The sequence below is a fragment of the Falco peregrinus genome, chromosome 3 (genome assembly GCF_023634155.1).
Source record: "Falco peregrinus isolate bFalPer1 chromosome 3, bFalPer1.pri, whole genome shotgun sequence".
NCBI classification, from domain to species: domain Eukaryota; kingdom Metazoa; phylum Chordata; class Aves; order Falconiformes; family Falconidae; genus Falco; species Falco peregrinus.
The window spans coordinates 79,022,937-79,049,678 of record NC_073723.1 but is presented as its reverse complement, the minus strand read 5'-3'; positions in this window follow the sequence as shown (position 1 = coordinate 79,049,678).

The following is a 26,742-nucleotide window of genomic DNA, read 5'->3' as shown; positions in this document are numbered from 1 at the left end:
TGCGGGGGAAGCGTTGATCTGCTTGAGGGTAGAAAGGCTCTTCAGAGGGATCTGGACAGGCTGGATTGATGGACCAAGGCCAACTGTAAGAGATTCAACAAGGAGAATTGTGTCCTGCTGGGTTCTGCACTTCGGTCACAACCACCCCACGCGAAGATACAGGCTTGAGGAAGAGTGGCTGGAAAGCTGCCTGGAGGGAAAGGTCCTGGGGAGGCTGGTTGATGGCTGGTGGAAAATGATCCAGCAGTGTGCCCAGGGGGCCAAGAAGGCCAATAGCATCCTGGCTTATATGCAAAATGGGGTGCCCAGCTGGACAAGGGAAGTGTTTGTCCTCCTGCACTCAGCACTGGTGAGGCCGCACCTCGAATACTGTGTTCCGTTTTGGGCCTCTCACTACAAGAGGGACACAGAGGTGCTGGCACACGTCCAAAGAAGGGCAATGAAGCTGGTGAAGGGTTTGGAGCACAAGTCTTATGAGGAGCGGCTGAGGGAATTGGGGTTCTTTAGTCTGGAGGAGACTCAAGGTGGACCTTATTACTCTCTACAACTACCTGAAAGAAGGTTGTAGGTGGGTGAGGGTTGATCTCTTCTCTCAGATAACAAGCAATAGGACAAAAGAAAACAGCCTCAAATTACACCAGGGGAGTTTTAGATCAGATATTAGTCAAAATTTCTTCACTGACTGTGTGGTCAAGCATTGTAACAGGCTGCCCAGGGAGGTGGTGGAATCACTATCTATGGAAATATTTAAAAAAAACACGTAGATGCAGTACTTAGGGATCTGATTTAGTGACTTGGCAGTCCTAGGTTAATGGTTGGGCTCAATGATCTCAAAAGTCTTTTCCAACCTAAATGATTCTATGATTCTGTTATTGGATCCATCAGAAAAGGTCTTCCAGCAGATACCACCAGGACCCTTTTTGTAGGTAAGGTATAGCAGGAATGGTGTTTGACGTTCATGACATCATGCATGGAGGGGCACTCAGGTATCTTATCTGTTCTGGTTTTGAATGAGCAAAGACAGATGCAACCACCATATGAATAATGGGACAGCAAACACATGCAACTGATAACACAGGTTTTGGCTCAGAGCATGAATGCCATGCAAAGCTGTGCTCATGAGAACTTGCAGACCTTCCTCTTCCATCAGTCCTTAAATGCCTCACATATAAAGTCTAACTATAAAAGAACATGCTGCATATTAAAAATGTGTACATGCTGCAGCTGCATCCCATTTTTCCAAGTTGGCTTGGAGTAGCTCTCTGTAGGTAATTAGCTTTCCAAAAGCCTGTGAAGTCCAGAGATACACAGGTGATATTGTTGATAGCATGCCAATTATGATGTAAATTGCAAAGACATGAGGTTAGGAATTGGAAAGAAAAGGACTTCATCCTTATTAGAATGGGTTATTATCAAAGAGCTGACTTAAATATGACAGATTGCATGTCAGGTCCTACCAGTCCAGAAATGAGCATCTTTTCTTGAGATAACATGTCAGGGATGTTAATTGCTGTGAAGTACAGAAGCACAGAAGTTCAGCAATGAACACTGCACATTCTGATTCATGAATATGAAAGCACAGACTGAAGCAAATGATAAATGAACCAACTACACCTAAATGCTAGTAATCTTCATTTTGAGGCAAGAATCTGCTTAGAACCTGAAATTCACAAGGTCTAGGAGCTACAGACTCATATGATGGTTTTTCATGTTCTTTGTCATAGCTTGGTTTTGAACTCTTTTTAGAAACACAATCCCTGAAAGTATGATTCATACCCCATCTGGAAAACACATCACTCCCTAATGCATTTTCTGTTTCTCAGTACAGATTCTGATAGCACTGTGGACAAGCAGTATCAAACAAGTTTACTCTAAATGGCTGATCTCAGAGCAGAACAACAGACTGTGCAATGAAATACTACAGTAGTTATACAAGAACAATCAATTTGTCATCATTTCACACTCAAATTCTTCCTTGCAAATACTTGGAAGTAAAAAGGATTGATTTCCTATTGGGGTTTTTTTGTGTGTGTGTGTTGCTTTTTGTTCTTTTTTCTTTTTCTCTTTACTGTAGTAAAACTACAGCAGGGATAACATTTTCTGCAGCTTAGGAATCTGGGGTTGACAGTTTACAATACTATTAGAATTCAAACTTCTTTTTTTTCTGTGTCCAGAAACAGCAAATAGTTTGTGCCTCAAACTTATCAAACAGAATCATAGAATGTTTGGGGTTGGAAGGGAACTCTGGAGATCACCTAGTCAAATCCCCCTGCTAAAGCAGCTTCTCCTAGAGCGGGTTACATGGAATCAGGTCCAGGTGCATTTTGATTAGCTCAAAAGGAGACACTGCAGCCTCTCAGGGCAGCCTGTTCCAGTGCTGTGTTACCCTCAAGGTAAAGTTTTTCCTCACATTCAGATGGAACTCCCTGTGTGGCAGTTTGTGCCCTTTGCCCCTTGTCCTGTCGCTGGACACTACTGAAAAGAGCCTGGACCCATCCTCTTGGCACTTGTCTTTAAGGTATTTATAGACATTGATAAGATCCCCTCTCAGTCTTCTCCACACTAAATGGACCCAGCTCTTTCAGCCTTTCCTCATCAGGGAGATGCTCCACAGCTGAATTGCCTGCATGGTCCTCTGCTGGACTCTTTCCAGAAGTTCCACCTCTCTTGAACTGGGGAGCCCAGAACTGGACACAGCACCCCAGATACGGCCTCAACAGGGCAGAAGAGAGGAGCAGGATCACCTCCCTTGGCCTGCTGGCCATGCTCCTCATAAGGCCCCCTCCAGCATCCCATTGGCCTTCTCGGCCTCAGGGGCACCCTGCTGGCTCATGGGCAACTTGCTGTCCTCCAGATCTCCCAGGTCCTTCTAATGGCCTCTAACACGATCCTCCTCAATCAAGGAAAGGTTCTTTCTCCACACTTTCTGTTTTGCCTCCAGGGTCTGGGATTCCTGATGGTCAGCCTTGGCAGTGAAGACTGAAGCAGAGAAGGCATTCAGTAACTCTGCCTTCTCTGTGTCCTTTGTCACCAGGCCACCCACCCCATGCAACAGCAGCCTACACTTTCCCTAGTCTTCCTTTTGCTGCTGGTGTACTTTAAAAGGCCCTTCTTGTTGTCCTTGATGTGCCTTGCCAGATATAATTCCAAACAGACTTTAGCCTTCCTCGTTGTATCCCTGCATACTCTGAAAACATTTCTATATTCCTCCCAAACATCTGTCTCTTTTTCCACATTCTGTAAACTTTCTTCTGTTTGAGTTTTGCTACAAGCTTTTTGTTCATCCATGCAGGTCTCCTGCCCCCTTTGCTTGATGTCTTACTCCATAAGGATGCACCTATCTTGATTTTGGATGAATAAATGCTTGAATACTGACCAGCTCTCTTGGACCCCTCTATCTTTTAAAACCCTTCTAGAATTATTACTGGAAAGCACAACAGTCATAAAGCATTTAGAATGTGTTTTAATATGTGCCACCACTTTTATTATTTTAGCATCTAGGATCTAGCTGAAACTGGGACCCACTCAGAAGAACTCATGATGTACATCTATGAAGAGACAGCTTCTGTCCTGATAGTTTGATCTTTCAGGCAGGTAAGGTGATTAACAGATCTGAATCAGAATTTGTGTCCTTATTGTAACAGACTCAAGATAGTAAGATTAAATCATCAGCAAGGACAACTATGTCGAGCAGGAGCAGAATTCACTATCTTTCATCATGTCAGTAAGGACCTTATAAAAAAATCTTGGTTTTCTTGTGCCTCTCACCGAGTAAGACTCTGGAAAGCAAGACCCACATTAAAAATACTTACACAGAGAAGCATAAAGGGAAAAATAAGTGATTCCTGGTCTTTGTGGCTCTAAGGAAGACTGCTTACTTTCAAAGTTCTCTCAGACCCCAATCACCCTCTTCAGCAGAAATCACCCCTCTGTTAACAGATGGCACGGTAACAGTGACATGGCTACGTATGCTGAATTTGAATTTTGCCTAACTAAACTATGAATAAGATTGCCTTTATTTAATAAAAAATCACGACTTTTTTGGTAACTTTATTTGTGCATCTCACTTCCCATTCCATGTGTCATATAGGTTTTCTACATTTCACGTCACCAGCTACAATCAAAACCTACGATATCATCATAAGTTCAAACATGGCACCTGGGACAAACTTACTGAATTCTGTATTGTTGTGTAAACCCCCTAGATTTTCTACTGAATCAAATATGAAAAATAGTGTTACCTTTTAAAATATCCATTCTAATATGTAGCTTGATATAAAATTTTCAATTTACAATATTCTTGCATTCTCAATCTTCATTGTTCTAGAGAACATCATACTGAAAATGTACCCCAAAAAGTAAATAGAAAACATTCAAAAATGTTAGCTGATGTATAGAGCCAGTTAGGATTTCTCACACAGAAAAGCACTGATGAAACTGTAGAGTAGCACACTGGTTGCTTGTTTCTGTCATGTCTGTAAACTGTGAAACAGTTCATCACCACTGATGTTAAGAACGTTAGTGTTTGTTACAGAGTTAATCCTTTTTGGAGTGAGGTGGATAAAATTGACGTTCCTCAGAACAGCATTCAGAGTAAGACAACACTGAATAGATTTTCACCCTGCTCATATTTAAATCATTATTTTTTCAGTTAGTAAGCTTTGTTTCTGTCTTTTTTTTGTCTTTTTTTTTTTTTTTTTTTTTTTAAGAGTCAGTCTGAACTGCAGCATTCAATCTAAGGCAAGTTCTACAAATTACATGTAATTGGAAGCCAGTTAAAATTTAATAGAACTGCAATATAATTAGCACCAGACATTAGGAAGAAAACTCCCTGAACACTGAGGAGACTGAAACACCCGATTACCAGTGAAGATTGCAAAAACTCTCCCTGGAAGTGTTTACAAACACCTGACTAATATGATTTAGGTAGTTTTGATACTACTTTGAAGTAAAGAGATGTCCAAGATGACCTTCTGATCTCTTCGAGCCCTGATCATTTATTTTTTTAATATACCTGAACAGAACTATAAATTGGTATTTGCACTTGCAGAACAGCATCTACATAATATTGGTATCCTGTATTTAACTAGACCCAGAATAAGAGATATTAAAGAGAAAGGTCTGATTTTGTTTAGCCTGTAGGTTTGGATGTGGGTTTTGTTTTGTTTTATCTTCCATATAAGCAAAAGACTAGTAAATTACTATTTACTACTTCGTTTAGTACCAACTCCTTTTTCCTGCTCCCTTAATTCTTTCACTGCTAAAATGGTGAAACAATGTGTTGAAGACACAACTACATTTTCTCTACTGTTCTTGAATTCTGATTCTTAAAAAGAAGCTTAAGAATGCCAGATATTCTTAGATCCAAAAGAACTTTCTACCTTGGTGGAGAAGAGAGGTGATATCATCAGAAAAGGACTGTAGTCCGTACGAGATTAAGCATCTCCAACAACAACCAGTATCACATTTTCCATGCTTTCCAGCTTATAGTAAACCACATAAGAATGCAGCATGGGATAAGCTATGCACAAGAAGAAATCTTAAACACATTACCTAGTGTACCTCTTGTGTCCCAAAGCAAAAACATTTATGTCCCCTGAACTATTTTCAGCAATATTTTGAATCCTGGTTGTCCTTATTATCCCCGTGAAAGTCTTTTGTTAATTCTGTCTGTACTAAGCTTCTTTCTTTAACAATACATTATAGCACCAGGTTCCCTGGGTTAATTATACACTGTATAAAAGGATTTTTTTTTTAACAGTTTCATGTGTATTATAATTCAATTTCTTTTTGTGTCCTATTAAAAGTGAGTGTATAGAGGTATCTCCCTGACCTTCCTTTGACCTAAACAAAATTTCAAATAATTTCACCTCATCCAGATTTTAGTTTACATGAGTCCATCTCCTACAAGGATTATAGTTAATCCTGTGGGTCTCAGGTTGGTTTTTTGTTGTTTTTTTGGTTGGGTTTTTTTTTTTTTTTTTAGGTGAGGAGGAGCAGGAAAGAAATAGGGTGAGCAGAACTGAAGTCAGCATTCCACACAATTTCCTTAATCCAAGTGATTTAAACATTTTTTACTCTCTAACATCTCCCCTGTATTCTCCTTCTCTAGATGTGATGACACTTTCCTACACACTGCTAAACGCTACATAGATATTTTCAAGTTGTCCCTAATGACAGCTAGAACTAAATGTTTATTTGTTTTACCTTAAATGAAATCAGTTTTGAAACAAGATTTGCAAACAGTTCATATTTGTTCTCCCAATATGGGTGGTAATTCTAAAATTGCTTCCACTATTTACTCTTGTGTTGTCTATTATATTTTACATTTTTTAGCCCCTTCTACCTACAAAGCCATTCTTTCACTAAAAGCTTTTACAAGAAATGGAGATAATTTATTCATTTTTATAATGAATATTTGCTTCTACTACAATATACCCAGGGAACACAGACATTGACTGAACTAGTTGTACAATCAAAACAGAAGAGAAAGAGTAGTCCTCACACCAGGCAATTTTGAGGTTAAAAGTAAATCAATCACTTCTTATAGAATTCTGTGTTCTTGAATGTAAATAAATAAGGACAAATCTACTACATCTGCAGATTGTTAATGCAGCGGAGGTGAGCTAAAGCATGCTCCAAAAACCTTTTCATTACAGCCCACTTTCTTCAGCTCCCCTTTCCCTGCTCCTTGCTGCTTCCTGGAGAACTAATGACATCCTACCTAAACTAGTACTGTGCAAGTTATGTAACAAGGGGTATTTATATGCAAATAAAAGTATTCACTAATTCTTCTTTATCAAGTTTGCATATTTAAGAATTAGAGTCATACTTGGTCAGGATTTGAGTGTTTTGGTTTTGAATTTGATTTGAATGCGTCTTGATTTTAGGAATCTGAACTTTCATTAAAAAGAGGGGAAAAAATATCCCTGCTTCTCATGGATATAAGGAAATCCACCAACATACTCAACGAGAAGTTGATACAAAGCTTATGTCCATGCCTTTCTGTATCAAAAGGAAAGTAACATAGTTATTCAAACTGTAATTAATAAGATTGCTGATATGAAATCTCAACATTTGCATTGTACTTTTTATTTTTATTTTTTAGGATAAGGTCACTGTTCCATACAGAATTTCAAAAGTGGTCTTCATATCTCTGACACAAACAGAAGAAACTGAAGGTGGTAGTAGAAATCACTCTCACAAACTGCTCCAACTCTACCAGAGTAGACTATTCTTGACAGGACAGCTAACCTGTACCTGTCTCTCCTGTTGAGGCACTGTCATTGCTTAGCAAGAACTGAAGAGTCATACATAAGAGTAAGAAAGATGGAATCCATGCCTCAGCATTTGGTATACCTTTGGGGGATTAAGTAGTTCTGAACTCTAATCCTTGCTCAAGGCATTGCTTAGGAACTTGCATTGAAGAGGCATACTGCACCTAAAAATAAGTAAAATAAATCTTGGAAAATAAGAAAAATCTCCTTCCCACGCAACCTATTCAAAATGCTTCTATACTTAATTTTGTGAGATATTCATGTCTATTCTATTTATAATGCAAATGATAATTGTTTGCCTTGATTTATTTGATACTATTTTTAAAAAGGATTCACACTAAGCCAAAATTTTTGATGGCGGTAGTGAATGAAATATGATCTGGACTTCCCATCAAAGAAAACATGGGATTTAAAAAAAACCCTGGTAGATCATGAATCTAGACAATTTTTTAAAAACAAGCAAAACCTTTCATGGCTGATTAAAATATTTTTTTACTTTTTTCTAATAAACCTTAACAGAGGTGTCAAGAAATATATCTGGCTGTACTGAGGGAAAGATGTTGAATTGTTTTTAATCCTATTGTATTTTTCCCTGAGAGGGAGAGTTTCTGAAGTTTAAAGAAAAACTACAGTTATTGGAGTACAGAATATTAATATTTCAACCTGGTGCAATGATACTGTTAGTTGTGCTTACTATGTTTCCTTCAATTCGTTTGATCCATGCAGAAACATTAAAATAGAGATGATCGGCCTTTATGTGAAATTGCATTTGCTATAGGTTTATGGCTATAGTAGAAATATTTTTTTTAATCTGCCACTGCCCTACCCTAGTGCTCGGCATCTCCTGAGTTCACTATGTACTAACCTAGGGGCTATTGTATTAACCTTGGTATGTCAAAGGCAAAGAGCTTAACCCACCCCTTCTCAGCAGCACGAGTCTGATTTTTAACTACTGAAAGCGTGGCTTCAAATCAATTTGTTCACTGTAAATAACATATATAGACAGTTATCTTTGGTTTAAAATTGGGTGCCCATGTACAAATCAGGGTTCACTCACATGTAAGTCAGTACGTGAGAAAACACAGGAGTACTTCTGTACTTGGACATAGAAGTAGGTTGTGATCTCATGCCTGCTCTGTCCGTGAGGAAGTGGACAGTCCAAGGGAAGGACTACTTTCACTTGGAAACTTCTCAGAGTGACCAAAATCTTCCCCTCACTCCCCCTTAGTATTTCCCCAAACTCCGTTTATTATTACAAAACCTTACCTTTAATTTATATTTTCTACTGCTGAAAAAGCTTTGGTAAAGCCAGATTGTAAACTTCTACAAGTTTATTATTCTGTTCTTTATGATCACATATTTTGACGTACCCGGTGTCGTTTTATTTTTCTCAGATAAAAAGCAGTTTTCTCTAAATGAAGAAGTGTTCTCAGATACAGCACAGCTTTTACTATCAGGGAAATACTGGTATCACAAAGACTCCAGACCTTATTATATAATATTTATAAAGCAAATGGGAGGCCCATATTGTGAAGGATATTATGGGAAGCCTCTGAGAGTGGTAAAACGGCAAGATCACTCTGGAGCACCATAATCTGTTATTTTAAAGCATGGCAAAGATGTGGGGAAACACAGTAGCTATAGGCTCATATTTATAATTAACCTAGCCTGTAAAATCCTTGCAAAAGTGTCAACTAAGCTATTAATGTCTACTTTTACCAAATTAATTTGTCCAAACCAAGTGGGCTTTATTAAAACAAGCCTATCAAATAATAACATTGGGTTTTAATAGATTTAATAAACATTGAACAATATTAGAATAACCATGTGTATTTATGTGTAGAAATGGGTCCTGGGTGAATACAATGAATTACCCTTCTGAAGTAAGGAAGAAATTTAGAACTAGGAATAACTTTTATACTCAAAGTATTAGCTACATTCAATATTAATAGCGAGATTATTTTTTTCTAATCTCTAAGAGTTGACAAGTGTGTTGTTGCATTTTTCTATTTCATTTTCCTTACCTGGAGAAAAACATTACTTGATAAGCCTTCCAAACCACTGATTTCATTTGCTTTGGAGTGATAAAATGTGTCTACCAAGCAAACAATTTGCCGTAACATTAACTATTTCACTATAAACTCTAGCCTTTGGCATACCGCACCACGTCTTTACATCTCTTCCATTTCCCATGAAGGGGAAAGGTCATAACCTCTCGTTTTCATAAAGAAAACAAGCAAGCCTACCCTGCAGAGGGGAAGTGGGAAGGAGGTTTAAGGACAGCAGCTTTGAAATACAAAGCTGCATTACAAGGCTCAGACAAACAGATGTAACACATGGATCTAACTCAGAAGTCGACCCTGATACAAACAGGGGCAACTGAACCAGTCAGTCCCCAGAGTCCCTTACAGACTGCCTGAATCCTGGTTTCTGTGCACTGTGGCTTAAAAAGTAAACAGAAATCACAGCATATAGCAAGCAGGCCAGATAGATACCTCTAAAGTTACAACTGTTGTGAACTGGGGGCGGGGCGGGAAATAAGATACAACAAGCTACCTACATGTTGGGGTGCAATCTGTTCATCATTGTCACACAGACTGCATGGCTATCAGTTACTGCAGTGACGTAGTTTGTCAGCTGCAGCAGCAGCAGGTCAGCCTTGAAACAAATACCTAATCATAAACTGCTGGACTTAGAGGTGGGGTGACCAAGCTTCTTGCTTTGGTGCTTAGCCTGCTGATTTAAGTTTGAGGAAAGGCCATGCTGCATGTAAACTGTTCTGTCTAGCCAGAGAGGCTGAACAATCTGGCTTTCTGCAAGCTCAGAACTTAGAAGGATCAATACTCTTCAGACAGAGGAACGTGATATTTTGGGGCAAACATTAAGAGATGCAAGCTTACAGATATTAATTATGAACACCTATGTAGCAGCAGTAGACCAAGCCACATAAACCCATACTTTTAGGCTAGGCTCAAAGCTTTCAACCTGGCAGACAGGGTGAGCAACCACCACTTCCCAGAGCAGACCTTCCTCCAGGGCCTCCTGCTTCCCCATTGTCCAAGACACCTCCAGACAATCAAACATATGGGGTGTGCAAGGGAGCTGCTGCCCTTGAGAGGCCAGCAGAAGCTTAGAAGGCATAGGAATAGGGGCTTATCTCCCAGCTCTGTGAGGACACAGTAGAACCCCACTGATATCCAGCCCTTCCAGCTTTGCTGCACCTCCATCCAGGCTCCCTGGTAAGGAGGATGCTTCCATAGTTGCAAGTAGGGTAGGAAGCTTAATCAGCTTCTCACTTTATTACTGCCCAAACATTCACATACATGCTAAGCATATGTGCTCCCATAGAGCACAGATTGCTGCCTCTGTGCTTATTTGGGGCAGGTAATTTAATGGAAAATATCAAGAAAGTCATATTACAGCTGCCTTTAGTGAAAGACTCAACATTTCAGTCAGTAGTAAGGGAAACCTCATGTTATACAAGACATTTGGAAACTGCATTAGCTTAGCTTTGCTGACTGCACAGGACTGATTTTCAAGCATGCTGTGCATCATTTATTAGCTTTCTGTCTTGATAGCCAAACAGCACACAGGAAAGGTAAAAAAAAAAAAAAAACCCACAATTATCTGAAGATACACTATTTAATTTGCTACTACTCATATCAGCCATCTCTCAGATTCCCATTTTCACTAGCATTGTTGACTTCTGCTTTGTCAGCAATGACTTTGCTGCAATGCAGGAAACTGCTAGAAAAGAGCTGTTGAAAAGTAACTTGAGAATGAAAAGTACCCTGCACAACTCCCATACATGTTCATATCCCCAAGAAGCTTAATGAGTAGGTATTCAGCCTTAATAACCAAAGAGTGCCATTTACAAATAAAACATTTCAAAGTAAATTTCTATAGAAATGAAAGTTCCCGTGTGAACAGAAGCACTCATAAATGAATATCAAGCAGTACATAAACTGCTGAGAGAGTACATTTTCCATGCACTGAGTATGCATTTAACAGCTTTCTTCTGTCCTCATGCTTGCAGCTGATAGTCATTACAGTAGCATTAGAACTGCAGATTTATCACTTTTGCAATGTAAATTTATTACCGTTCAAGTAATCCTAGAACCTGTGCCTTACCATTAATAGACATTCCTTTACATTTGCAGTTTTCCCCCATCATTCACAGTTGAACGAACCTGTAAGTGAAGCTGAAATGTAAATTTAAATCCATTCTTTCTAAAGTTTTGTCTTTAAAGTCCATTCAGTGGAGTCTTTTCTGCTAGAATAAAAATAACTTATTTTGTAATGTTTCTTGTGTTGGTCAAAAATTGATTCAGGGAGATAAAATTGTCACATGAGCAGTGTTCATGTCATGTTTATTCTACAAATGGCATTAGGCATTCATTTCCATTTAAAATTCCAGGGAAGTCAGAGTTTAAATTACTTGCCTCCTTTGTGTGGAGCACAGCAGGGTAAAGCATACATTGTATGACAGGGGACATTGGGCTTACACTCTGGTCATACTGCAAGACTGCAAGTCCCTGAGAACCCTTGTGGTTCTTCAAACATCACAATATTGATGGAGGCACCTATATAGCCAGTTGTTTCTAAAACAGCCTCAGTGGAGAACTAGCTAGAACAACCAGAGGATTACTTGTCATGCTTGCCCATAGACAGTAAAAACCAAAAATGTGTTTCTCTGCCTTGCCCAGAAATGGTGGCTGTATGAACTGTAAGTCTGGTCTGCTCCCCAGTGCAGAGAACCGGTAGCCAGTATTCCAGGAGCTGTTACCTCCTAATGTGACTCTATATGCTATTCCAGGTGAGATTTGTAGCTATGACACCAAAGACAGTTTAATTTATAATCCCTCTCTCCCAGATTTACTAGAAGGATTTACTACAAAAAGTAATTACATCAACTTAACATGAGCAACTTGGATTAGTTTTAATCAAACACTTTTATGATGGCATGAGTATATTTATGTTGCAGATTCATATGCAGGTCTTGCATAAGAAACTTACAGTAAATGCTAAAAATTCAAATTCTTTTCAGAATGATGACAGTGACTATTAAAGTAAATTCTTCCAGGAATTCAGGTTGGGGAAAAAAAAAAAAAAAAGGCAACAACAAAACCACAGTATTAAACCAAACTGTATTTTCTTGATTGAAAATACAAACGATTTAAGTGCAAAAATTAAACAGGAATAAGCCAAAACCACACTATTATTTTTTGTACAAAATTATACTGATTTGTATTTCAACACTTCATGCTACCAGAAAACTTTGTTTATATTTTTAAATCTTTCACTATGTAAAGTTTCACTATGTAAACTCCTGTTTACTACTGCATACTCATAACACAAGAAGAAAGGAAAGAATATGCACAATACTGGCCATCCTTTTAACAAAAAACAGGACAGAGGGATTTTTTCCTTCTTTTTTGTGTCTTTTTAAAAGTCATTATGTTATGAAAACAGAAACTTTTGATTGTACTCATCTTCTTTATTATTTTCTCATTACAATTAAATAACTTAATACTGAGTTTCATATAAATTAATTTCTCTTATTTTACATAAAGCTTAATTTTAATAAAATTTTAACTGTGTAGTATGGGATTATATTTGCCTAGCTGGACTCTACATTTATGGAGGCAGGAGGTGAATTTTTGGCTAGTTGTACAATCAGAAATCAAGTCTAACAGTAATACAACTGATATAGTGGTTCAGAGACACAATCTAGCTTTGTATAGTCATCCCAGAGAAACACGATTGTTCTCCATAATTTTATGGTTATTTACTTTAAAATTATTTTAAAGTAGTATATTAGTACAAACATTAAATGTTTCCTCTTGCAAGTTGAAGCATTTTCAGATTTACCTTTGCCTGACTTTGCTTGATGTATACACTTGTTCTTATTGTCTAAATGTCTTTGTCTCTTATAATTGATAGCTTTGATCTTAAAAGAATCCATAAAAACATAAGGGCAATTACACCTTTAGGTATTGTGCTTACACCACTGAAAACAGTACAACACAATGCTTGCTAAAGCAGGTTCTGATAACCTATCCCACTACTACAACACAAAAAATGCCTTACAAAAGGATTTGAAGTCAATGTTACAGATGCTGTGAATAGGTATACTAAATGATTTCCAGAAAATGAAGCTCAGTTATAATTAGATTAGCTTGGCATTAATAGAATAAAACCTTTCATGATACATAGCTGAAAATATCATGGAGTAGATTGCTTTTATGATTGATTGCACCAAAGATTTGATAAAAGATCTGAGAAGGATTATTTCTTAGAAACAAGCTAATTGATTTCTGAGTTGGGAAAATAAAGATTCTGTTGTTTTCCCATTTATATTTATGGCTCAAATTTTAAAATTAATTTGGCCAGAAATGGGATGCAATATTTCCTCTCATGCCACTAAGGCCAGACTGTTTAAATGAAGGCTAGCACAGCTGAAAAATGAATTCATCTCTTCTGTACATTTGATATGCAGCAGTGAAATTGTATGTAATCTGCTAGTTGAGAAATATGTTTATTCAGTATGTTCATATTAATAAATTCTTTTAAAATATTTTTAATGGAATCGGATAAAAAATGTAGGAGAAATAAATAAAATACCTTCCTTATTCCCTCACACACACACTTTCTGAATGTCACTCACTTTTGTTATAAAGTGTGAAGAAAGTCTAAGCCAATCTCTATAATATATTCATACTTTACTGGTAAGTCTGACAACACTGATGAACCATAGCCTGAGGTACTTTAACAAAATAATAAAAACTGAGAATTATCAGAGAACGTTTATAGTAGCAGGTGGTCGCAATATTGATTCCATTTCTGCTCTAAAAACCTGTATGAAAAATCCAGCAAACACAGTCTTGTTTTATTCTATTAATTGCTGCAATGTGTGCTTTCTACAAATTCAAGGAGCTTGAAGAGAGAACGCAGAGACACTCATCCTTTACCAAACAAGAAACAAACTAAATTGTCACTGAAACCATCTGCTTCTTATTCCCATCTCTTTTCCAAAATAGAAATGGGCCAGTGAAATATTAAAAAAATTCTGAAAGTTTCTGCAAGGAGCAGTATGGACATTTACAAGACCTGGATGGGCAAAACCCCCTCCCTAGTGGCACAAAAAGCTGCACATGATGAATGCTGGCTTAAGGAACAATTCCCCAACTTGATGAAGGCCGCTGCAGGATCACTTTCCAATGCTGGTCCCCTGAAATGAGCACAGCCTACAGAGGGAAGGCAGAGTTAGTGGGTACAAGGGTGCATTTTTATTTTTTACTGATAAGAACTTTTTCTATTGTTTGGTTTGAAGGAAAGAAAGCGAGAATAATTCTGAATTTTTATGCCTGACAGGTTGCCACATGCATTGTCCTGCCAGGCAGCAGGGAACCCAGCAAGGCTGCTGGCTGGCTATGACCTGCATTGTCCTCCAAGATTTTCTTCCCTCTTTCTTTTTCTAGCTTTAGATCAGCTTGAGTTACCACTACTTCAGACTCATTTCTCTGATCACGATTTTCTAGGTAAGCATGAAGGGTAGCGAACATTCACTATGATACAATAAAGAGTATTTACAGTGATTTTAAGACTGCAAACTTTAGGCTACCAAGTATCAGGATAATCTCAAGGTTAAAACTTTGGAAAATAACTGTTATTTCTTTCATCAGGAGCTGAAGTAGTCATAACTTCTGCAAAACTAAATAACCCGTTCAAGTAATTTGCCAGCTATTGAATACCCTAGAGTACATATGTGGTAATATATACTGCAGAATGTCATATTGCATAGAGTCATGCAGGGACAGAGAATGATTAGACACAGATTTCTCTACAGGAGATCGTTAATGCCATCAAAAAATTGCCCACTGGGAAACACTGAAATCCCAGACGACTTTCCAGTATAATTCTTTAAGTCTTTTCTGCATATTGTATGCCAGCTTTTAATGGATATATTTAGTGAGAAGTTCGCTAGAGGGCTACTCTCTGGAGATTTAATGTTTTCATTAATCATTGCAGTCCTCAGCAAAGGAAGGGCTTCCTATGCTGTATATATCTGCAGCAGACCTGCACTTTTACTACCATTAGCTTGTGGAAAACAACTAAGTTAAAGTCTTTGGGAACTCTGACAAGAAAGAGAAGGGGGAAAAAAAAGCAGCTATTTCACTAGTTGCAGGTATAAAACCAGAAAAAAACAATATATTGGGTAATTCAATATGGTTATGATCATATATATTTACTTACGTGCACTTATATTTACTGTTATTTCCAGCCTTTCAAATTTTTAAATCAACCTCTTTGTGTATAAAATGTATAGGATATTTATAGATATTTAGGTCTTGCTGAATCCAGAAGATGCAGTCATTAAGATTTCATAACTGAAGTGAGTAACTGGGGTTGGATCCCTTTTTAAAGCATATATATATATATATGTAATATGTATCATATATGATACATATTACACATATATATATATAAGCTATGCATAAAATATCATCTATATACACACAAGCATTTTTATGATCTGCTACAATTTGTTTACCATTGCCTCTGAAGATCAACCATTATTTTCATCATAAATTACTGAAATCCCACCGAAGTCACCTTTTTCTCACCGTTTACCCCATCAGAAAATGTAGCTTTTACTTTTGTAAGATTAATGACAAAAGTGAAAGACTTGAAGATAATTATCTAGAGAACTTGAGAAGACCTTACACAAAAATGAAGCTTTGAAACAGCACCTCATGAAATCTGAAGATCTTAACAGATAAATAATGATAACATCTTTATAAAAGTTTGTGTTGATTACACCATCCACTGAAGGCTAAATTCCTGATTCCAGGAAAATTCACATCAGTGTAAAGGCATCTGCTAACAGACTCACAACATTACTCTTCCTCAGCCTGCTCCTAATATTATTAGTAGTTACTAGTTTCCTAGCACATCACCAGGCTGTTTCTTTCTGGTATTTAGGGAAAAGCACAATGATAGATGGTTTATTACGATTGCTCTGGAATGTGTCTATTTTATTACATTTGCCTATGCATATTTCTATATAATTGAAGTTAAATGAGTAGACAGACTATCATGACATTTTATGCTAAGTTTAAATTATATACAAGTATTCAGGGCCTGGAATAAGAAGGCTTTTATGCATTAAAAATAAAAATATACTAATTAATGCAATTAATACAAATGTTATGTAGAGCGAGAGAACTACATTCACTGTTCACTAAGGTACCATTATAATAGCCTCCTGCTGAATAAACCACTGAGTACGTATTTTTTCTGTTGCCCCAGATGACACGGTTATCATTGATGATTTACAATCGTTACATAATAGATGGGTTTCACTAATTTATAGATGCCAAATGGTCTGCATAAACCATTCAGAGGAACATTTTACCATCTTTTAACAGAATAGAAACAGCTGGTAAGTAAAGGTCTGGCTATGCTAATTAAGTTTCTGAGAAAGTATACTAATAACCACTATTATTTTTTTTCATTTTTTTTTCCTTTTGACACTTGGATTTAGATTTCAGAGTCTTTAATATCTAGAAAGAAACAGGGGAGGATCTTTCATCAAAGGAAAAGCTGCAACTTCCAACATCTTTCAAACAATTGCCATTCATTTTCCTGCCAGAAAAATACCCAGCCCTGCTACACTGCTTTGCTTAACCTTTTTGCCAACTGAGAGACCTGGAAACATACAGCTGACTCAAAGTACCTTGCTGCAGGTGAGAATCACTTGGCTTCAGTAGCAGCATGGACTATGCCTGAGGTGGCTGCTGCTCACTGCTGTGTGGAGCTCCTTCGGAAGATGGGGACAGGGTGGGGTCCTCTGCAGAAGCCCAGCTCCCAGAAAGAGTGAGCACACCAGAGTCCCACACTGCAGCCACCCAATACTCTATGATGCAACTAGAGAGAAACATGGTTAAGACAAACAAATTTAAAGGATTTTTTTTTTCAGTTGTAAGTAAACTGAAATTGTGAAGTTGCCAGATTTCATCTTGATGTAGATAGAAATACATATTACAAGAGTCAAATTTCAAGAGGATGGAAATTAGAGGTTTATCTTCAGGCCTAATGTTTTTAGTAAAATTCTGGGTTTTTACCTGAACCAATGCCCTGGACACAGGCACCTCTAAATAAGGTTAGAAGCATTCTCTTCTTTACTGATATTTTCATCATCAGCCAAATACTTTCCTTTATCCCCCTGTTTTAATTCTTAAGGGCCCTAATTCAAATCCACTGCAAGCAGTAGGAGTCTCTTACATAAAGCACTAAGGTTTAAAATGACACACCTCAGTGGATGTTAACCAGTCTTAGGCTCCTTAGTCTTTGATAAAGTCCAATAGCTGTCTTTGGCAGATGTTTCTGGAATAAATGAAACTTTATGGGGATTACTTTAAGAACATCTGCCAAAGGGATTCCTAATGGAAACTTGACATTAATTGAATAATTTGATAAGTTACAAAATGCTTTAGCATCTATATCAACTATTTAGAGAATACTGTTGACCTTGAATCAGGTCATATATAAAAAACCAAGTCTATAGCAGAATTCAAAGCTAGATAGCTACCTAACTTTTTGTTGCCTGCACAAGACATCTTTCTTGGATCAGGTGTTATTTTATCTGAGGGTGGATATTTGTGTTCCAAATGTATTTTGGCCATAAAAAAAGAGCTAGGTTTTGAACACCATGTAATGATACAGCTATACAGTCACATCCATGGCATTCACAACTCCCTTACTCCCCAAGTTAACTACATAACTTAAAAATAATTTACATGGAATATTTTAAGATATCTCAGACCACATTCTTGATAGAGTTCCATCTTTTTCCTAAGGGAGTCAACTACCCAGCCTCTTTGTTCAGGAGCTCACTGTTGTGTAAGTTAAATTATTGGTTAAGAAAAGAAAAATACCTGGAAGAGATAAGAGATCATGAGCTGAGGCCACAACTTATGCTCAACACAAGCAAAAATAAGTGGACAGGAGACAGTCACAAAAGGGTCCAAACCTGAAACAAATTGTTTCCCCACTTCTAATACTTCTGTATTTCAGATTCAGATGTATTTAGCTTCTCCTGAGATGTATTAGCTGTAATTGAGCAAACCGTAATGGACGCGGACTTATCTAAGAAGTCTGTGCTACAGGTGTGAAAAGCACAAAGTTCTAAAAAACACTGCGTGTTACAACGAAGTTGACACAAGCAATTCCTGGTGATAGAAAAGCTACTTCTGGGAAGTATTCCCAAGTACTCTGAAAGAAAATAGTTTTTTGTTCACTTAAGAAAGTTATTTTTATAAAACATGAGCACAAGGCTTTCATCCCTTTTATGCTTGCCTCTGTTCAGGTCATTCCAGCTTTCACCCCAATCTCATTCTAGAATTTATTATTATACTTATTAAATACTCTGAAAGGTGAGCCCTTAAAAACCATTGTCACTGAACCAATAAAATAGTTATTTCTCCGTCTGCATGCAAGGAAAGCAGGGTAACGTTTGGCAAGGTTTCTTTCACAGGCAACAGTAGCAATGCTGAAATTCACTCCACTGCTCCACCAGTTCATTTTTTTCAATTCAAAAGCAAAATTAAAAGCTGGCTACAAAGCAAGCTATAAGGTGTACCCCCAGGATGTATCTACATACTGAACTTTTGAACCAGTGAATACTCACAAGTTTTCCAGAGATCAGTATCTTGTTTATGCATTGTTCAGTAGTGCTGACAGCATGCAATTGTTCCTGCTGGAAGAAGCTACCATTATAACAGGTGCTCTGATTGATTTTTTCTCTCTCTTTTTTTTTTTTTTTTTTTTTTTTTTTTTTTTTTTTGGCATGGTACAGTTTTATGCCTACTGTGTGCAGATGCCTGACAATATGTGCTTTGCCTTGGAAATCAACTAGCAAAGAAAACAACAAATAGCCCACCAAATGTAAGCTACTATGCCCAGTCCATTTTGAGAATTTTGCCACTCAGATGTGTGAATGATTTCCATCTGTTCCTATGTGAGATAAAGATTTAGAGCTGCTGGCACTAGGAAGCCTTCTTTAAAAAAGCCAGTCTGTGCCAGGGCAGCTTGTCAGTGTACAAGGATGTGAGTGCTCCCAAACCTGCATAACGAGTGCAGCAAAAGCTATCCGTTACAAACCAACAGGCTTCTTATTGCTATGACTACTCATTTTACAAATAAAAATTTAAGCACTTTGAATCTTGATGACACGGTGTGATGCACTGGGTCAGGATGCTAATGTTTGCCAGCTGGGGACCAGACAGCTGTGCCAACATAAGCAATTACAGGAGTCCCCCGATGTCCAGCATTGCTGTTTGCCCACACTGAACATGAGTGTACCTAAGAGTCAAGCTTGGATCCCTATGGTGAAACAGCAACAAATCTGCCTGATAAACCACAGAATATTTTGCTAGTGCCTTAATGAGGAGATGTTACAAGTTTCCTATAGACCAGACTTGTCTTTTGTTTTGCCTGTACTTTCAACATGTGTGCAACCCTACTGGGTAGGTTAACCTCATAGAGCTGTCTGCATTGAATGATTTAAAACAAAAACAAAAACAAAAACAAAACAAAAAAACCCTGTAAATGCTACTGTGAAGAATATTCATTACAACTCTATACTTGTCTGAACTCCAGTTTCTGAAGACTACTTTCAAAACTCATCATTTTTCTCCTTACTTTGGCCACAGCTCATAGTATACCTTCAGTGGCAACAATAGTGCATCCTCTGTCACCGTTTATTCTCTCAGCCTTTATCAAATAAAGAAACATCAAATAATACAGCCACACAACCGGTTCTGCCAGCAAAGCTGAGCAAGAATACCCTAAACTAACATTGCCACTGAATTATAACTTAAAAAGTACTATCTTCGAAAAACTAGCAACCTCAGACTTTTAGTACTGGTGCAAGAATTATTTACTTTAAAGAAAACAAGAAAGAATTTCAAAACTAGAGAATGCTAACTAACCCCTACAAATAGTTAACAAGACATAGCCTTGGGTGAAGGAATAGACACCAGAAATACATCAAGCTAAGAAATATGGAGATAAGCTCAAGGAGAGCCAAATAGTTATTGAGACCAAACAGAAAATTACTTTAACTATGAGTGAACTACCCTAATTAGCACACTAAAAGATCCACCCTCAAACAAAGCCAGCCCCCTACTAATAAAGCCCCCTCCCCACAGAACATGCCCAGTGAAGAGAAAGTATACTGTACCTTAAAACGGAGAGGAGGCCTGTAAGAACCAGTGAGAATTAAGTGTGACTAAAGGTAATTGTAAACAATTGTTCAAAGTGTATAGAATGTTTTACCATGTGTTGAGGGGTGCTAGCTTTGTGGATTTAGCACCTAGCACCCATCTCTGGGCAGACATGCAATAAAGAAATGTCTCGCTCTGTGTGTGGATCGCTCTTGCACACCAGATGAGGAACTCAGATTTGGGATAACAGTACTGCAGAGCAGCTTGCTAGAAAGAGCTCCTGTAGGGAACTTAAGGAATAAAAAAACTCCCTCCATCCTCTCCATCTGCCTTCTCACAGAGCTCTGTGTATCTCAAGCACATGAGGAAGGGATCACACACGCAGGAGCTCACTATGCTTTATCAGAATGCTTTCCAATAGACATTATTACTTATATGCTCACTGATACTCAGGACAAGTCAGATTAATTGAAGGGACAGAGCCAGCAATACTAAAAAAAAGATCAAGTGTGTAAGTAACATGTGAACGAGGAAGGCACACCATGAGCTGCAGGACTCCTTCCCATGGCTTTACAGGCTCATGCTGCCATTTGTCTGTATATCCGTATAGCTTTATTTTTCCTGTTGTTTCTCTCAAGTGAGCTATTGACACTCTGCCATAAATATATTACACTATAATATCTAGACCAAAGTGTATGTTATTTAACGCGGTATTATAGACACGGATATCCCAATTCAAATTTTCAACTCTAAGCACAATCTAGAGCTCAGTAAAACAGGCTTTAGAGATCATCTTATGCCATAAGGTCTGCTTAAGGGCTATAAACCAGGTACCAGAAGCCCTGTATGCACAGGAATCAGAGTTTATGAAACCTCTGTATAATGTTGTAACTAAGTTGTGCTGATGGGTGGGGTGTGGGGGGAATCAGTGGCTTCCAGTACTGATATTTTAAGTGGCTGAACTATTTACTCAGTAGATCTAGAAAGGTAACTCAGTCTCCTTAATGAAAGAGGTTCCTGCTGTCTCCAAACTCTCCCTTTAAGCAGCTACATGGATATTCCTGACCCTGAAGTATATGTATAGCGACCTATCCAAGATAAAAAGGAGTTCAAATAACTAAGTATTAAAGAGAAAACAAAGGATACAGAACAGTGTTTGAATGTGTGGAGAGAGCTATGCAGGAAAGCAAAGCTCATACACACACTTCTAGCTGAAAAGATATTAACAGAAGTTTTTAAAAAATACATATATGTGCCCAACTAACTTCATAATTTTCACTTGCAATACTATCTCTAAAGCAACATAATATTGTGTCCAAGCACTGAACTTCACATAATCTGTACCACCTCGAGGCTGCGCTAATGACATTAAAACTTTATTCAAACCCTTGTTCTTCAGGGCTCACCAGGTTGCTGTGGCCATGTCGCATATGGTACTCCACAGTGTCCAGCTTCACTCATCAATCCAGCTTCTTTGCAGTGACATGCTCTCCATCTGAGAAGCTTTTTAGTCCAACTGCCCCCCAAACACTAAACATAATTTCAACTATTGGGATGTCTAACTGAAACTCACTCTTCCTTCAACTTCTATGCACAGTAATTTAGTTTCCTATTAAGGGGCATGTGAATGTAAAGGTACATGACAAAAGGTTCCTCAACATCTTAGCATGGTTTACCATTCTTCAAAAAGTCTGAGAAGCTCTACACAAACAAAAATCCAGAGCTCATCTGACTCAGATTCCACACTGAGGTTACACTATTCCTTCCCTTAATATTGACTGAACTGGCAGTAAAAAGAGGACTTTCTTCTCCTTCCAAAAGTTTCACTCCTTTCTGCCATCACACCTTGACATTTATCTTTGATTTTCTAACAGCACGTGTCAGAAGCCAAAAAAGGGAATGTGGACTTACCACAGGAATTTCTTAGACATGCAGTTCAGCCCTGATATAAAAATCCCAGCAGGGTACACATCTAAAGATATAGAGAATTCTGAACAAAATCACTGTCATCACTCCTTGAGTCGGTGTGTGTGGTCAACTCCTTAGATGTGGGCAAGTACTTCCCACTTCCACTGCGTTGTTTGGAATCTGTTTTGGCCATAAAAAGGGTTCCACTGGCTTAAAGAACATTTTCCATTTAAGATGGCCTCTGACTTTACAGCTACACTCGCACATCTGAGTAAATTTCTAGGCATGTTCTTTGTCTCCTGGTTTTCTGGAGATAGTCCTAAGTACAGGTGTATTAAAAATAGATCTTGCCTGAACTTAGAAGACAAGCAGTCCTCCAGGTTGTCAGAACCAGCAAACATGTCCTGGGAGAAACACCATGAAAGTTTCCCCTCAAAACATGCCACGGAATCTAAACATGCATTACTTCATAGTAGACAAACAGCTGTAAAGATAGGAAGGGAACAATTGCCTACATATGAAAGTGAAAAATACTGCTTTCTTTCACACCAGAAAGTGCTAACATCCTCTTCCTATAAGTCACATGCTAGCAATCTTGCAATTGTCATTTAAGTCCAGTACATGCAGGCGTAAGAAAAGAAACAAATAATTGGGCAGATAATCAGGAGTGTGGAGGGTCTGGATGAAGGATTTTGTCTATCTCATCCCTTTTCAACCTTGCCTTTAGGCTGGTTTAAGTCCAAAGACAGCTCTTCTTTTATTGATCCACAAGTTCCTCCTAAAGAAGGAAGACTACGTTCTACTTTGGCTGTTTATTTTTGACTACAAGCTTCAGAGTTGCTGGCAGAGACCTGTTCTGACCCTGCCTAGGACACACTGGTGCAGAAGGAAGGGATTGCTCCATTTCTTCATTATTGCTCTGGCAGCTCTAATGGGATAGGATTGAATTGATAGCTTATCTGTCCTTGCAAGGTATCGAACTACTCCAAACACTTGGCTATCTTGTCTACAAACCTACAGTTGCAAAAGAAACTCTGAAAATTAAAAATTTGGGCTTTACTTCCCAAAAAAACATACAAATTTCTGTGTCGGTCTGTGCTACTGTGCTGCACCACAGCAAAATTTGATACTGGAGTATTCCACAGGCTTACCTGCCTTCCTCCTGTTTCCAGAAACTGGGAAGAAAAATGAAGGACAAACCCAAGAGAGCAGTTCCACACCAAGGAAAGGTTCAAGCTTTCCTCATCATACAGTACTCTATCAGTGTCCGGAACAGTCTGCACTGCTGGAGTGACCCACCTGCAGTGGGAGGCTGACAAAGCTGAGATTTCTGTTCTGGCTATGCCTCATCTTACAGGATGTGCATACATTTATTCTGTCATGCAGAAAAAAAAAACCCACAATCATAAAGTGACACATTCCCCAACTTTAGGCTGTCTCAGACACTAGTGAATCCAGTGGTGTTCACAGCCTGCCTAAACAGTATCCAAATTGTTGATGTTCCCCTGCTGCACTCAAAGTCATTGTCACAGCTGCAGCATGAAATAGCCTGAGGGCATGTACAATCCCACAAATGTTTTAGGCTTGAGCCAAAAGTTTGAGGTCAGGGAGGTTTGATGTCAGGGTGCCAGGATTCCCTTGGGGAAAAAAACCACAAATGGATATTAAGAAAAACACAAACAAACAAACAAACAAACAAACAAACAAACAAACAAAAGAGGGTTGAAGGAGATGTGCCAAAGCCTTGGAGAACAACTGCGAAGGCAGGAAAATCTCATTCTGAGGAGAAGGAGAAGAACTGGTGGGGAAGGAAGAAAAAGTAAGAAACACTATTAAGATCACTCACTTTGAAGAACTGGATATCAAGGAAACTGTTCTGGATTCAATAATCTTAAAGGTATTTTCCAACCTAAATGATTCTATGGTAATACAGCAGCTTTGTTGCCTAGAATCTATAGTAAGAAAAAGGCCTGGGTCACCACTCCAAGAGATAAGAGGAATAAGGAAAATAAAACACTGCAAAAAGACCATGCTGTTTTTATGAACACAACAGAGTGGTGGTGGTGGTGAGGGTGGTGGGGTTGGGGTGGGGGGGGGTGTAGGGGAAGCTGGTAAAAGATCAGAAAGGATCATTTCTTTCTCCTACATGCTTCCCCCTCTTCCCAGCACTACAGATAGTTCTCTCCTTCCCTCCCAAAATTCGATAGGTATCAGATTTGGCAGCACTTATTTGTAGCAGCTTCCTATTTAAAGTGTCAACAGTTCCTAAATATGAAAGTTAACTGCAAAACATGTCCCCTAACTGTACACCTTGGAGATGTGCAAGATCATATTGTCGTGATATTAAGCTTAACAAGTTGTGACTACTCCCAGTCATGTGTGGGTTTTTTCCTGTAAACGGTTTCATAGCTTCTAGCATTCTATTCTTCCTTCACTTCCCAGAAATAACAGAACCAAAGTTTCCATTTATTAAAAAGAAGCAAATCCCAAACCATCAGCCTCTTCAGTTTTTGAATAAACCATGATCTTCACGCTAGTAAAATATCATTAGGATATATACTGAGAATCATTAGGAGTGTTTTTGCAAATTTCCCCACCACCCCCACCATTTAATTGCATAAATAGGTGAAGGAGCTAATCAGTTTTTCTACCCTATCAGTGACCTCTAATCTTTCACCTCTGACACTCTGAAGAAAGTGCAAGGCTGAAGTAGTAAGTAGGATGTTTAGTGAGCCTTGATTCAGCTCTAACACATCAGGAATTCATACCCTACCCACAAACTCCCACCTGTAGCATTGCTGTATTCAAAACCATTTTTGCCTCTGTTACTTCTGACTTGGCAGAATTTAACACTACACATGGCATAAATTAGCATGGAAAGTATTTTTCCACAGCTACCAGATAATTGTTGTAGTAGTTACTCACTTGGAATGAATCATAAAGGGTTGTGATAAGTGAATCCTTTGTACTGCAGTCCTTGAAAGGTTTGGAGGTTTTTTTGGAGTTGTCTTCAAATGAGCCGGGCATATATTCTAAATATACCTTAGTTACTTCATAAAATAATGACTATGAAAGCTAACAGCATTTTAAGTTTCTTACATCTGTGGGAGATGCTTGACTTGATGTCCATACCAAGGGAAAAGGACTGGATATTCCATCTATGACATAAGCCCAGAAATCTGCCTGTTCTAGCCAAATTAGTGAATTAGCATCAGGCATTAGAAGTCAGCTCAGATGCTTTAAAGATACACAAACTATAAACCCTGGACTGGCCAAAAAATTGATGAGGGACAGAAGAGGCTGTACAAGTTAATTTCAGTGAAGGTTTGGAGGGAATTCAGATGACTGGAATTATTAATCTACTGATTCAAAAATATTTTACAATGAATATAATGGGGTTTTTTTCAAGGTAAAAGGACAAATTACTTATCATACATTTAAATAGCTATTATACTTTTTATTTCTTTACTTGTACCAAAAATACCTTGTTGACAAAAAAAAAGTCTAGTTTTGAGAAGCACAAAGAAAAATATACTCATCACAGGAAGAGATCATAATTTATAATATAATTTTCCCTATTAAGATACTGATTAATGACAGCTATCATAGCTAAACAAATTGCAAACACCTAGATGGCTACAAAAAGCATTATTGGAACTTGCTACCTAATGGAGTCAACAGTTGAAATTTCTAACTATGACTCACTGACTATTTTAATCATGTTTATTTTTCTTCTACCCATGCAACTGACTAAGATAATTTTATGGCATTAATAAGGGGGTTTGGCATAAATCAAGGGTTTTCTAAATGTCACTACCCTTTATGCTTCCTGTCAGAAACTTACGGAATACAATTGCTTAATGTGAGCTTTGCTTTTTCCTAAATAGATTAAGACCAAAAGTACAATGGTGGTCAAAACCAACCAGTATTTGAAGGTAAATATTTTCCCTCACATTCTATATGCTAGTCAGTATCTTGGTTTTCATGGAAAGTCTCATAACAGTACAAGACATAGAAGAGTAACCTGAGATTAGGACTAGCTGGTTCAAGGTCATCTGCCTTTAATTAGTAAGTATAAAAAGGGTGCTTTATGCCTGGTTTTGTTAATGCTACTGATCAGGGATAGTGCTGCTCATTTTTGCAAAGAGAATTCCTGATTTAAGCAATTTATGAGCTGAGATTGGACAAATAAGAGATTGTGTACAGCTCTGTCACCCTGTGGATATGTCCTGTTTTATAAGGAATAAAAAAATGATGATGAGTAGCTAAAATTAAGATACTTAATGCACTATTTCTTAAAGACAGAAAACAAATCACGATAATCTAAT